Raw genomic sequence first — 15,878 nt, 5'->3', positions numbered from 1 at the left:
GCGGGCGACTCACTCGCACTATTATTTATCGTATGGCATATGTACATGTCACTGGATTACAATGTCAAAGTTAAGGTTGTAAGAAAATCTTAGTATGGGGCTGGAGCTCCCCTCCTGCCTGTAACTGCGGGCACCCAGATCAGACCATCAACCACATCATTCTGGAATGCCCCCTTACTAGATACACAGGCCATGTAGACGATTTTAAGACCCTGTCAGATGAAGCAGTCGCGTACCTGGGAAGGCCGAAATTCTAACTCGCACTGATAATACATGTACGAACAAGTCAGAAGTGAGTCAGAACGAATATGATTCAAATATAGGTTTGATGTCAGGTTCATGTTCGAATTGGCCTGACAGGCGAACTCGTCCAATAAATGGCTTTAGGAACGGGCACGTGTTAAATTGTTGTCAACGTGTGTGGTGTAGAATGTAGATTACTCCTGACCTGAGTAACAAACTGAAATACGAGTAGATGTGTCATGTACTAAATAAAAAGTAATTAATTTAAGCCCTCCAGTAATTTGTTGTGACTACTTAAAATAAAAATATCTATGTACAGTAGCAGTTAAATAAATTATTAAACTATAAAAATATAAATAAGTATTCTCAAACTTTATAATTCAATAATCTCGACTTAATTGGTTAAAAGCTTCGAACGAATACATTTTCAAGAACTAAAATCGACTTTATATCTACGAAATGCAATTAAAAATGTATAATCCGAACGGCAGGCAAAGAGGTTCTGCAGGCTTGCGATCAGAGCCACGATAATATAAAAAAAAGCTTATGTCCTCGAAATTTCAATTTCTATTGGCCATTTCCATTGCTTTTCAGCCATCGACAGGTATCAAGGTAGGTAGGTTTAATACATTTTCGTTATTCTGATGAAACACAAATTCATTCAGTCGTTAATGATTGATTTGTTTGATGCCGGGCTGGGCGTGAGCGCGGCGTGAGCGTTTTGTAAAAGCAGCGCGCCCCGCTCACGCCGCGCCCGGAAAACGCGCCTGTGTGACAAAGCCTTAAGCTAATTGCGTGTTGAATTTCTAACAGGTACCGGTTACTTTTAAATTTACTGTAAACATAGGCTACTTTCCGTGTAAGTAGTTTTTTTCATGGCATATTTCCTTGATTAAAACGTCTGAAAAATCTCAATATAACAACTTTTGTATCAAGCCAAGGCGTGCATTAAAATTGAACAGTAACACATAAGGAGGATGTTGCTGCATTAATTAGACTTTCCCACAGAACATTATTAAAGAGGTTAGAATGCCTATCGCGCGCAGTTAGTATCGGAACCGGTTAGATATGAGCGCCGATAGGCATATAGCCGGCGGCGGCGCGCCGGTCAAAATTGGTCGGCGGCGGCGGCGAATCGGCGGCGTGGCCTTGAAACACCTTCGATTAATGAAAAAAGAATTAAAACCAAAATTTTACCGAAAAAACATGTTTTTTCTGTAAGAAAGTTATGAAATAAATGCATTTTTTATTTTGAAGGATAATTTATTGAATAATGGTACGAAAAAAATTGATATCGTATAAACTGTGGATAAGCGGTATCGCGCGGCATCAGAGGCGGTCTTAATCATGGCGAGGCTTTGGCCGGAAGATCTTAGCGAGGCCCTTATCTTTTGTGCTAAGTTAAAAATTGCGGATTGACTGTATCAGGGAAACGTCTTGTCGACAGTCCAAAAAAAACGAGCTCCGTCATTAACCAATATCGACCCAATAAAACCGATTTATGTCAAAAAGTGAGGTCCAGCGCCGAGCTCCATGTAACACCGAAGACTTGATTTCGACGCCTCCCAATGCGAGGCCAGAGGATGAGCTGCAGGTAAGCATACAGCTAAGAATCGAACGCCAAGTGTAAGCTTGGCTGACGGCTGAACGCCTGGAGCGCCGATTGCGGCGCGCTTCTGTGCGAGGCCGAGCTGCAAGAGAGCAGAGCGAGGGTGCAGGCCGATAAAGACTGAAGCCATAGTGTTAAAGATCTGGATCTTTCCTGCGGGCGCATTCGAGCGACGCCCAAGGCCGAGCTGAAATGGAGCTAAGATCGGATAAGGACCAATGCTCAAGTGTTTTAAAACAGGCCGAAATTTGAGCTCCAAACAGGGCCAAAAACTTGCAGGTTCAGTTAGCGGATTAATTCCATGCGAGCGATGCAAGGCCAAAGATTGAGGTGCGAGAGAGCAAAGCTTGAAATTTCAACAGTGGCCAAGTTTAATTGAGACCCGATTCTGACGCCCTTCCGTGCGAAGCCAACGGCCGGAGATTTGGACGTGGAAACGCTTAATATCTCAAAATTAACCCCATTTTATACCTTTTAAAGACGTTTAACTATGCTTGCAATGGTTAAATTCGCGGTAAATGACGGATGGTTAGCCGGCAAAATTAGTTATGCATTGGATCGGTAATCCAAAGATGTGGGTTCGAGTCTCACGTTAGCTAGAGTTGATCACAGTAAATTTTTTCATTGTGATTGACATGTCTAGTGTATATATACAATCTATAAATTGTAATGTGGAACGTTCCACAATAAACATGGAAGGAAATCAGTATGTTTATTACAAGCATATTGATGTTAAAATTGATATTAAATAATTTCGTTTCCTCAAGACTAGTAGCGCGGTTACTAGACAGATAAGTTTGCATTTGCCTTCGATATTTTTGAATTATATGGACCTAAAATACCTTTTGAATGCCTATAAACTATTCGAAGTGGCGCCGTTATTGATCTAAACTAGATTAAAAATATATTATCTGATTCTGAAAGTAGTAGTAACTACCAAGGTCACGCCGATGCCACGCCGATAGCGCAGCGTCGGCGGCGGCGGCGCGAAAATTTTGTCGGCGGCGGCGGCGCGCCGGCGCGGCGCTCATATCTAGAACCGGTGCACCGCGGTGTCGCCGCTCGTTCCTCTCCACATTTACTAATACTCGCGCAACGGTAGTAAAAACTTGTGTGCGTGGTGAATGGATACGCCTCCTTTAGACAGATTTGATGTCTGGCTTCTTAATCTGAAGGTTATTGTGGCGCAAAAAGGCATGTTTACTTTGTTTTCGGTCAGCGCGGGCGAGTAGCATGCGAGCGTTTGCTTAAAACCGGCGGCGACACGTACCCTGCTCGCATCGCCATTCTAACTTGTTCTGTGGACTTTCCCCTATAGATAGTATAATTATGAGCAATACCTTGGAGACCATTATTGCGAGTAGGTATATTGGGTGGCTTATTGCGGGGCAAGGTAATATTAATAACAGTGGCGTCGTTATTGGCAATGCAGAATATCGTGTGTTCGCTGTAAGTTAACATATGATAATTATATTACTAGCTTGTACCCGTGACATTGTCTGCGTGGAATAATGATGGTGATTATAAATACTATCCTATATCCTTTCCCGGGTTTCAAACTATCTCCATGCCAAATTTCACCTAAATCTATTCAGCGGTTTAAGCGTGAAGAGTAACAGACAGACAAATAGACGGATTAATTATATTAGTAAGGATATCTGATCTAACAATAGGATCAGATACAATATCTACTCGTTTTAAAAGAATTTTAATTGAATTAGAAAGTACATTTTTTATGATTTCCTCTACATATTTTAAATTATCGTGGCCTGACAAATCGTGCACGATAACTGTAACCTCGAAAGTAAAACAGATGGCTGGTTTTATTTTAATTTAATCAATTTCCTAATATCTTTCTTTCCCAATAAAGAAACCCCCAGTAACCTTTAAAGTATCGTTGCACGAAACACTCCAATAAGAGATCGGAAATATCAGTTTAAGGGCCTACTGCAGCCGCGTCTGGCGCTTCGTAAACCACGCCCGCTAGTTCTTCCCTCCCCGCTAACACGCACACATGGAAACGCTTCGCGCCGCACGTGAAGTTTGTTTTACCTTTTAGCACCATCTAACGTTACAGAAGTTAACTACCATTATACGCGGTCGCTGCGGTCGGCCAGAAACTTAAATTCGGAAAAAATTGAAACAGATGGAGTTGTTACTTGTTCATAATAGCAAACAATAAAATAATTAATTCATAAACCTGCATATTTATTGTTGTTTTGGAAGATGTTAACAGCATAGAAGCAGCAGCGTAGATAGCATATAAGTTAAGAGTACCTATTGATAATAAGAAAATAGCACAAGAACAGAAAAGAGATTATTTTTCATAAAATATGATGAAAACTTGATTACGCTCACCTGACTTTTCGGTCACTAAATGCAAATTTCAACCTTATTGTTATGGGGTTACAATACCCCTGGGGTTGCAGGCGTCCATAGTCGTTATTATTATAAATGCTTTTGAACCCTCGAATTTTTCATAGGTACAGTCACCTGCAATAATATGTTACTCTTCGACGGCCGCAAAAATATGTGACACGCTCTTATGGCTCTACAAATAAGATCTAACACGATCTACCGCAAAACGGCCTTCGGTGTGTAACACATTATTGCAGCTGACTGTACTCGTATTCATTGTATAGGTAGGTATTAATATCTTTTATCCGATCGATTTGAATTTATTTGAAATAAATCACAGTGTTTAGTAATTATATGTTTTATTGAATAAGAGATTATTTAGGTATGTAAGGAATACAGGGTGCCTTTTTGAAACACTCATTTTACGGGTTCCGTAGCCAAACGGCAAAAAACGGAACCCTTATAGATTCGTCATGTCTGTCTGTCTGTCTGTCCGTCTGTCCGTCCGTATGTCACAGCCACTTTTTTCCGAAACTATAAGAACTATACTGTTGAAACTTGGTAAGTAGATGTATTCTGTGAACCGCATTATATTTTCACACAAAAATAGAAAAAAAAAATTTTTTTTGGGGGTTCCCCATACTTAGAACAACTGAAACTCAAACATTTTTTTTTTTTCATCAAACCCATACGTGTGGGGTATCTATGGATAGGTCTTCAAAAATGATATTGAGGTTTCTAATATCATTTTTTTTCTAAACTGAATAGTTTGCGCGAGAGACACTTCCAAAGTGGTAAAATGGGTTCCCCCCCCCCTGTAACTTCTAAAATAAGAGAATGATAAAACTAAAAAAAATATATGATGTACATTACCATGCAAACTTCCACCGAAAATTGGTTTGAACAAGATCTAGTAAGTAGTTTTTTTTAATACGTCATAAATCCCCTAAATACGGAACCCTTCATGGGCGAGTCCGACTCGCACTTGGCCGCTTTTTCTGGATAATTTTGAATTTCAATTGTCAGGGGTGCCTACATTATTTTTTAATACATTTTACAACGACAACAAACAAAAGTTCAAATTCGCCGTATTTTTATTACCCGGGTCGATCGCAACAAAATAGAAAATCATGTTTTTCAAATCATGTTTATCTCAAATAACCAAAAAGTCAATGTGACTAGAACTTAAAAACGAACTGAATTATTTTAATATGTCGATTTTTCTTGGTGACCCAGGAGAATTTTTTTTTATCCCATACAAAAAGAGCGTCTCCCAATCGCGTATCGGTTTTGGTTTTTACTTATAAGTGTGAAAAATATATTCTACCATATACGAAGGATGTGTGTTTTTTCATGTTTTATGTGTCTTTTTGTACAATAAAGTGTTTTACTGCTACTAATATATCATATTAACGATTAACTAAAAAGGTATTTACATCTAATTTAACTGGTAAATTATTAAAGTCCGCTAAAATTCATATATATTCAAAAAATATTTGTTAATATGTCCCAAAATCATGGGTCATTTTTTAAGTCTCCTGACTTACCAAACATATCGCAACGAAGGCAAGGGTACAACGCAGCATCATGAACCTAATAACGTAACGTTTCAGTTACTTTTTTAGTCGCCGACCATTTTATCCGAGGTACGAAAAGAGGTATTAGATCTATCCTGGGTCTAATATGTTATAAAAACATAGTTTTTTGAAAAATGTTCGTAGGTAGTACACAAAATTTACATTTTCTTTTAAATCTGATTTGGGTCATCGTTCTCCCTGGTGACTTTTCTGGTGACCCAAGAGACATCAATTTTATTATGACTCAGGAGACTTTTTTTCTATGCACTTTGATTTTTTTGATGCGCTAATTTTGTAATATAAAATAACTTTAAACTGCTGATATACTTATATCACTTTGCTGATGAGTGGAAGTGGAATTTAAACTTAATTTATTGTTCTCTCCCTTGACATTTTGGCATACATTTGACATGCTGCAGTGCACTCCTAACGTTAATAAAGACATAATTTTTAGAAAAAGCTTTAGGAAAACTCACTCTTGAGCTTAAAACGATTAAGTCCTTATCATATTATGTTAGATTTTTAGTACAGACCCCAAATCAGTGAAAATGTGTCTTAGCCAACTAAATTTGTCTCTGGGAAAAGTACGATATCCCTAAAAATTGTACGTACATTTCGCATTTTTCTGAAGGAACGGAATTCATAACTTGGGTTATTATTATTTTTTCAGATTATTTGATTGCATTGACATATCACCAAGATAGATAGAACATTTAAGTTACCAGAAGAAAAGCATTTGTGTTCTTTTATACAGTGTGGAAAAAGTAGGTTCGATTCCCGGGCGCGACTAAGCGAATTAAAAAAAAAACAACGTGTTGCATTCCGGGAGTGCCGACAGAAGTGAAAACTCAATGACTAGTCCAAAATGTCTGCAGTACTATGTATAATTGACCCATCCTCCTTTCTATTGAAAACTTTTGGTTCCGAAATTGCTGGTCAGTGAGCTTGTTTAAAATTCGAAATTCAAATTTATAGCGTTAATTGTTTAAAATTCGAATAGAAATTGTAAAGTTACCTTGCAGACCTCGCATCTAAATATATTTGGTCATGATATTTTGAGTTTTATTCACCAGTACTAGAGTTCACTTTTATTAGCGATTTCATCAAGATGTAGCTTTATTGAATTATATTTGAGTGATATAAAGTTATAATACTGTGAGATCCTCGTATTTCAGCCCGTACAAGATTATAACCTTTTTCATGTAATGTCATTGAGTTTTTCTTTATTGATTTAAATGCCATCTAAACCTTACGGTCACATGATCGCCTTACGCTGTCTCGAGTTTATCATTTTTTCCCCACTTCAAAAAGTGCCTAGCGCCGCTAAAGAAGTTTTCACTTCAAAAATCTTTGAATGCAGTTGTTTGTTTAAAAAACAATAATGTTTCATTTAAGTAAAATGAGCAAACTTAAGGTTTAAGGCACTTTCCCTCCAGGGCCCATAATTTTTTTCCACCCGGTAGTAGGCAACTATTTTTTTCGACTAAATGAAGTTTTATTAGATAAATCGTTGATCACATGGTTCGTTTCACACATCACATCAAATCGTTTGTCATCACAATCAAAATTTGTCAAAAGTAATGAAATTTATGCCAAAAAAACATAAATAAAACATATAAATTCAACAATTTTTTTTAATAAAAATCTTTCTCGATGATATAAAAAAGAACATCGACAAATTATGTTCAAAGAATTAATATCAAAACAGATGTCATAATTAGGATTGGCTACTTTAAGAAAGGGACAGAGAGATTTAATCCTCTCGCTCTGCACGTTTTTCTCATTCCTCCTTGTCAAGCCAAAATAAACTATAAAATGATAGTAACACAGTACATTGTAATATTCACTTTTTCCACGGTATCATGTCATTGTAAATTACTTATGTGAAATTGTAGTGGCGTGCGACTTTCAAACCGGAGGTCACGGGTTCGAACCCCGGCCCGTGCAAGTGAGTTTTTGTAAGTAGGGACCTTTTTTAGTGGTACTTAAATATAATAACTTTTCGTATTATTGAAATAAAATATTTTATTCAAACTTAATAATATAATAATTAAAACGAATAATATCAATTAGTTTTTAATATTTATTCAATTATTTTAAATTATTTGAGCATGAAAAATACTAAATAATTTTTATCATTACAATAGAAAAAAGCAAAAAATATATTCTTATAGATATTTTATTTTCAAACAAAAATAAAGCAAAAAGTTACGGTTAGATTCTGATGGCTAAATACCAAACAGCTACCGATACATTTCCATATCTGTCGAAATTTCCTAACCCGTTGTAACTGACAAAGAGTATAGATTTCGACGTAGCATGACGTAGCTAAGCAAACACGCACACATGCGTAACGTATAGGCCTGTAAGAAGGCACCATCATAGGTTTACCTCCGATTCCGTTACTACTCAATGGAGTTACGACTCAACGTTTATTGGATATTAAAATTTTACGTAATTCGGAGCGCTGCGCGAAGTGACATAGGTCTTACCTCTTTGAGGCACGACGGCCATCTAACATTACTGGCATAAAGGATGCATTTATGACTTTGACGCATGACGGAAAGAGAAACCGAACTGCGTAAAATGGGCGTTTGCTGTTGAATTCATAAAATCAAAAATCGATAATAAATCCATCGGTAAAGGATAATAAGTTAATATTTAGTTCTTTGAAAGTTAAGACGAGATGAAAACCTTTGCTGTAAGGTGGATTGTGCTGGATATGGATGTGTTTTCTAGTTGCACGAAGCTAAAACCGAAAAATGAACACGTAAGTTTGGATTTATTTTCTATCGAGAAAATTTTAAGCATTCGTGTTTCGACTACTACGAAATCACTTATCATATAGTCAAGAAACATATATCCGAAAATCACTACTGTTTGTTTCCGGGGCTAGCCACTGCCACGTTTCTAAGATCCTGTTATTTTTCGATGCACGGCCTTAATTTCTTTTTATGGCCGCGCTCATGGCATCGAATTTTCCGAGCTCGAAATATCGAAGTGGCCAATTCAAAAAAATCGCCTCGGATAACACTGATATTAGCTATACGTTTGGCAATATAGATCACGTACCTACAAATTATAAATTTACTCGGTGGAGTTTATAAAATATAAAGCGACTGTAGTGACCATAGATTGCCGCTGCCACAATTTTTTCACTAGCATCACCAAAAGGGCTGATTTTAAATCTAGTATTCATGCTGCGTTGGGTCCATTACGAGATGTATACTAATTTATGTTATCTTTGCCTTTTTTTGTTCGTACCTACAGTTCGTACATGTTTTTATTGACACAAATGTTTCTATTCCTATTTCATTTCTAGGTACTAATTTATTAGCAGCTGCATCCACTTTTACGACCTGTAGGTACTTATGTAAATTACTTATACCTACTCAGCTCTAGCTAGCAGGATAAACAGCGTAGTTTTATACTTACAAGTAAAAGGGTGCCTATGTGTGACTGTGGTCACTTAATGTTCTACGTAAATGCTTCATAAAACGTTGTCTTTGGGTGGGTACTCTATTTTAGAATGGTCTCTGTCGTTAGTCCTCTCGAAGTACACTTACCCTGTATTTTATTTACTTTCCACTTAATGAGATTAACTTGAGATACGTTCTAAATCGGATCGTTGATTTTTTGATAAGGAATTAAGATTGACTTGATTTCGTTAGCTAATATTATGTCTCAGTCAAAAAGGTTAAAAACGTCCACGGTAATCTCAGAATCTTAGTTTGTTTTTGTATGGTTTGTAGTTAAGATGTAGTATTTATATAGATGCCAGCCAATCGGCAACACAACCTAATATTTACATAACCCTCATCACGTCATAAACTCGAGTATGTTTTCTGAGTGTCGTCAATGTTTAGATCACCACCGAAATTAACCGACAATTAGATTTGCCAACTAAAACAGACAATCCTATTGGATGTATGACGTGCCAACACAATGTACATCAATAAATACAATTGGCATCTTAATGCAATTAGTGTTTATGTGCTACGACCTATGCGTTTCTTGTTGACAATAATTATCGTGAGCTCCTATTTTGGACGGTATCAAGGCTGCCCTGTTAGCGAATAGTCGTACAGTTTAAGATTATTCTACCATTTAAACTGTGTTTATTGTTTATCTTATCTGTTGTAATATTTATGCATTTTCGGTGGGAAATTAAGAATAATGTATCATATTGTAGATATTAAGGCCGTCATTCGAACGTTGCTTGATAATATCGAATCACTACATAGTATAAAACAAAGTTGCTTCCCGCTGTCTGTCGGTCCCTATGTAGGTATGCTTAGATCTTTAAAACTACGCAACGGATTTTGATGCGGTTTTTAGGGTTCCGTAGCCAAATGGCAAAAAACGGAACCCTTATGGATTCGCCATGTCTGTCTGTCTGTCTGTCTGTCCGTCTGTCCGTCCGTATGTCACAGCCACTTTTTTCCGAAACTATAAGACCTAAACTGTTGAAACTTGGTATGTAGATTGTATTCTGTGAACCGCATTAAGATTTTCACACAAAAATAGAAAAAAAAAACAATAAATTTTGGGGTAACTACCCCATACTTATTTTTATTTTTATTTATTTAAACTTTATTGCACAGTAAAAAAATGTACAAAAGGCGAACTTAATGCCTGAAGGCATTCTCTACCAGTTAACCCTCGGGCCAAACAGAGAGCAAGCAGTAATAGGTGCAAGAAAAATTTAAAGTACGAACAGTTTAATATTAAACATAATTTTTATGTTGTACAACATACTATTTCAAATATACATATTATTATTGCTATAATATACTTACTTATACATACATAATATACTAATATACATACATATATATATACATATATACATACATATATATATACAAATATTATATAAATAAATATATACCTGCTTTAAGATTTTTATGAGACTTAGCTAAGAGACTTTTCTAAAAGATGTCTGCGCAACTTGATTTTAAACAGAGTTTTGGTCTGACTTTGCCTTATCTCGAGAGGGAGGGAATTCCATACTTACACCTGAATACACAATATAGTTAAGGTTTTAAGTAACAAAAATAGGTCGAACCTTTTTTTGCTTGATTAAAGCATGAAACTTGGCACAGTTGTTCCTTATATCAAAATAAGTCGATTAAGATCGGTAGCCCGAGGGACCCCCCGCTTAAGCCCGAGAGAGGGGGGGGGTCAAGTAGCGCCCCGCCCGGCTTCATTCTAAAAATTCTAACAGGCCCCGCTTAGCTAATAGGTCATATTTGGTATCAATTTCGGATAAAAGTAACGTAGAATTCATTTCTGGTATAAAAAATTGCAATTTGTTGAAAAAAAAATTAAAAAAACACAAAAAATCTAATTTTTCAAGTGTAATTTTTGTTTTTTATTTAATGTCAAAATTAAACTGCTTGGTTTTTCTACATACAAAAAATATGTCAATAAAGCCTATTTAATGCAGATTTTAAAAACATAACTTTTACTAACCTTTATGAAAAATAAATTGCATTAAAAAAACATATATCGTCCCGCGCCGGTGAATATCTTGTTACCGACATAGGCATCGATATAGACAACATCCGAAGTACACACTCTGGAGACCGACTAAATGTGTTGTTTATTATTATAGATCATATATTAAAGATAGAAAGGCGTACATAATATTTGATTAGAAAAAAAATGTGTCGTTCAGTGAAAAAAGGGACCTTGGAAAAATTTATCATAGAGCCTCTCTTTTGTATAGAAGCATAGTTAATTCCGACCACTCCATGGACTCCATGGTCCCTGTTCTCAATGAATAAGAAGTAAACTGTAAGTATTATTTAATCTACTTACTTATTACATTGTAGAATAATTTGCCAGTAACTGGCCGCTTTAATAACTAGCCGCTCTAAACTAAAAATGAATTCTATTCACCTATAAACAGAATTCATTTTAATATAAGGTTCCAAAAACTGGCCAGCTTTCAATAACTGGCCACTGGCTGGCCTAAAATGAATTTTTGGTTTTGGGTGACCAGTTACTAAAGTGGCCAGTTACTGGCGAATTACCCTACCACACTTTAATTTTGCGTCTTGTGTCGTAATACGGTTCCTTCCCCAGACACATAAATGCGTACATTTCATCATTCATGTAGTTGCATCGCGTTTTTTATTCCGGTTTGCATTTACTTCTGGTCAGTTTCAACCATATTCTGACCAAAGCAGGTGTCAGACCAGTGTCGAACCCATCGTCTGCTTCTTGCTTCCATTCCCAAGAAGTCTGACGGACTGAGCAAGTTTGACGACGAACTAACGTCTGAACCTAAACATCAACCCCTCGGTACACTGCGCGTAATAGGGCATTTATATGGCTCCCTTTTGTTAGAAGTAGGTATACATTATGGAATTTAATAATAAAATAACTTAGCAGTGACTTAATCTCATAGAACAGGTATAACATTATACAACTCTTCATTTCAATATCCCGGTGTAACTTGCCTTCTTCAATATTGCACTTATTACCGATCATATAATAACATTTTAGTATTTTAGGGGAATGCTTTTAGCCACTGCTATTGCTCCATCTTGTAAGAGCTTGAATCCTTGTAGTGGTTTGGTTGAACTCTGAACAGATTCCATGCTTCGAATTCACTTTTTCTCCCCTTTCCACTGAATGCTCGAAACAGGGCTAAGACTTCCGCTCTTTTAGGGTAAATAAAAGATAGTTTACTTAGCTTATAGAATAGATAATTTTATTAGCTTAAAATATAATTCCCTGACCTGGATGCAATGTTGTGTCATGTGATATAATTGTGTTTTCCACTGTGTCAACGTGAGCCCACAATTCCTGTAGTTGGGGAAATATTCGTACGCATGAATCTAGTCTAGCTGCTATGACTACGTTCATGTCTACTGTGCGTATCAATACCTTGCAATGACTGTTTTACAGCATCTGCAACTAGGGCCATCATATTAAATGAAACGGACTTTTCATGGTTCTTGGAGTATTCGGAATCTCACGAGGAACATTACTTGTGACATGTTTCTCTACACAATTTCGCGATGGCATAAATAAGGACTTTTAACTCTTCGAAGTTTTGTCAACACAGTGTCTCAAAATGATTTACCTAGTGGTAAAGAAATGAGTTTCACTAAAAGATCAGTGGTTAAAAGTGAAGCTTACCGTCATGGTAAATTAAACTCTTATTTATTTCTATCGGTCCCTGAAAAACCAGGAGTCGTACTCGTATTCCAAGCATTCTCTCGATCGACCTTGTAATACTGTAAGCTCAATAAGACTTGTGATGTGGGTACTACGTGATATATATCATATATATTTGATACATACACTCAAAACATCCATAGGTAATTCAGGAACAAGTATTCACGATAAACAAACAAATAAATGCCTTCTAGAATTTGAACCCGGGTTCCCCATTTAAGGGTTTAAGGGTTTAAGGGTTTTTTAAGGGTTTAAGGTGTATAAAAGTGAGATCTAAGCATGGACCCTTTTTAGCCTGGCCGATACAAGGATTCAAGCTCCTACAGGATGGAGCAATAGCAGTAAATAAATAGCATTCGCCAAAACTTTATTATATCTTTATATGATGATAGGTGAAATAACCTTGTAAAGCAAAGTACAGTGATACTTACCGATAAAGCCGTTGCTAAATAATTAAAAAATGCCCGAAATAATTCTTTACGTGAATCGACTACTGAAATAGAAGCAGCCTTATCAGGATAGGATTATATGTTTGGGGTCAGACTTTAGTTCCTCTTTAAACTTGCTCAGTCCGTCTTCTTGGGAATGAAAGCAAGGAGCAGACGACTGTTTCCAAACTGTTCTGACAACCCTGCTGTGGCCAGAATATGGTTGAAACTGACATATATACGTGAATGACGAAATGTACCCATTCATGTGTCGGGGGAAGGAACTGTATTAATACACAAGACGCAAAATTTAAATGTGGTATAATGTAATAAGCAAGTATATTAAAGAATACTTACAGTTTACTTCTTATTAATTGAGAACAGGGACCATGGAGTCCATGGAGTGGTTGGCATTAACTAAATACGAGTATGCTTCTATACAAACACGAGGCTGGCTGTGATAATTTTTTTAAGGCCCCTTTTTCACTGAACGACACATTAAAAAAAAAAGTACGCTTTTCTATCTTTATAATAGAATCTACAACAATAAACAATACATTTAATCGGTCTCCAGAGTGTGCACTTCGGATGTTGTCTATATCAATGCCGATGTCGGTAAAAAGATATTCACCGGCGCGAGACGATATAAGTTTTTTTTATGCAATTTCCTTTTAATAAAGGTTAGTAAAAGTTATGTTTTTAAAATCTGCATTAAATAGGCTTTATTGTCATATTTTTTGTATGTAGAAAAACTAAGCAGTTTAATTTTGACAATAAATATAAAACAAAAATTACACTTGAAAAATTAGATTTTTTGTGTTTTTTTATTTTTTTTTTCAACAAATTGCAATTTTTTATACCAGAAATGAATTCTACGTTATTTATTTATCCGAAATTGATACCAAATATGACCTATTAGCTAAGCGGGGCCTGTTAGAATTTTTAGAATGAAGCCGGGCGGGGCGCTACTTGACGCCCCCCCCTCTCGGGCTTTTGCGGGGGGTCCCTCGGGCTACCGATCTTAATCGGCTTATTTTGATATAAGGAACAACTGTGCCAAGTTTCATGCTTTAATCAAGCAAAAAAAGGTCATTTCACTTAACACCCTCACTAATACTTAGACCTGAAACTCAAAAAATGTTTTTTCATCAAACCCATACGTGTGGGGTATCTGTAGCTACCTATCTAAGACCTCTTCAAAAATGATATTTAGGTTTCTAATATCATTTTAATCTAAACTGAATAGTTTGCGCGAGAGACACTTCCAAAGTGGTAAAATGTGTGTCCCCCCCCCTGTAACTTCTAAAATAAGAGAATGATAAAACTAAAAAAAATATATGATGTACATTACCATGCAAACTTCCACCGAAAATTGGTTTGAACCAAATCTAGTATGTAGTTTTTTTTTTTAATACGTCATAAATTCCCTAAATACGGAACCCTTCATGGGCGAGTCCGACTCGCACTTGGCCACTTTTTTAATAGATAGAGTGATTCAAGAGGAAGGTTTATGTATAATTTGTTAACCCGTGCAAATCCGGGGCGGGTCGATAGTCCTTAATATATCGAACTAACCAGTGTGCTGGGTACTTAATCAGATGACACATATGTCTGCGTACAACCCAAAACCCTTTCCAATACGCATACCTACTAACTATAAATGTAAGAGTTTTTTCATTGAATGCACAATTGGAGAAGGGATCGTCGAACACGATTACGGAAGCATTGAACCCTTTGAAATGGAAGGGTCTACTCAGTTTAACTTATTTTAGAAGTGTGATACATAGATACTGAACCCTTTTTCTATATTATTCATTTTATTAAACAAGTTTTGAACTAAAAAAATAATGTAGCCAGGCTATACTAAATTGGTAATTAATATCGAGAGGCTTAACAATCAGCGTATTTTCAACCAACTTTTGTTTCTTTTAAGCATCGTAGTAAAGATAAAATTAGTTGATTTATAGACGGCACACGAATAGTTTTTGTCACCTTTGTATTTCACAATCGATATTTACCTAGTTAGGTACATAATTTTAATTTTTCTACTCGTCGACTGTAATTCTTGACTTAGATTTCGTTTACCAAACTGCAATTGGGTACTTTTAATGTATGGGCTCCCCACTTAACTATAATATTCATTTCAATCTCGTACCTTACTTAGGCAACTCAGCAAGCTTCGTTGCCTAAACACGGTACTCGACTGAAAAGCTCTCCATTATATCACGATTGTATAAAATACTATTGTTGAATTTCAGTAGTAGAGCAGTAACTAGTAATATCTACCCTCAAATATTTACACAAACATAAATACTATTTGTATAAAGTATCTATATTTTAGCTACAATTAGCTAAATCTCATAGCCAGCATGCGAAGGTCCATACATTAGACCCTAAGCATGCAGAGCTCGGAGTAGGTACTTTGTTCAATAATTTAAAATTGAGGTCAAGTGCACTCCGATAGGTGTCAAC

At 36.3% G+C, this 15,878-nt stretch overlaps 1 long non-coding RNA gene across 1 annotated transcript in view; it reads left to right on the top strand.

The window, feature by feature from the left end:
- Positions 1-14,829, top strand: part of LOC134655444 (uncharacterized) — an 89,750-nt gene extending 74,921 nt beyond the window's left edge. Inside the window, exon 2 of the long non-coding RNA XR_010097429.1 lies at positions 14,584-14,829. This is a non-coding gene — a long non-coding RNA (uncharacterized LOC134655444). The remainder of the gene's footprint in view (positions 1-14,583) is intronic.
- The last annotated feature ends 1,049 nt before the right edge of the window (positions 14,830-15,878 follow it).

The sequence above is a fragment of the Cydia amplana genome, chromosome 16 (genome assembly GCF_948474715.1).
Source record: "Cydia amplana chromosome 16, ilCydAmpl1.1, whole genome shotgun sequence".
NCBI lineage: Eukaryota > Metazoa > Arthropoda > Insecta > Lepidoptera > Tortricidae > Cydia > Cydia amplana.
This window is presented reverse-complemented; position numbering and strand designations above follow the sequence as displayed.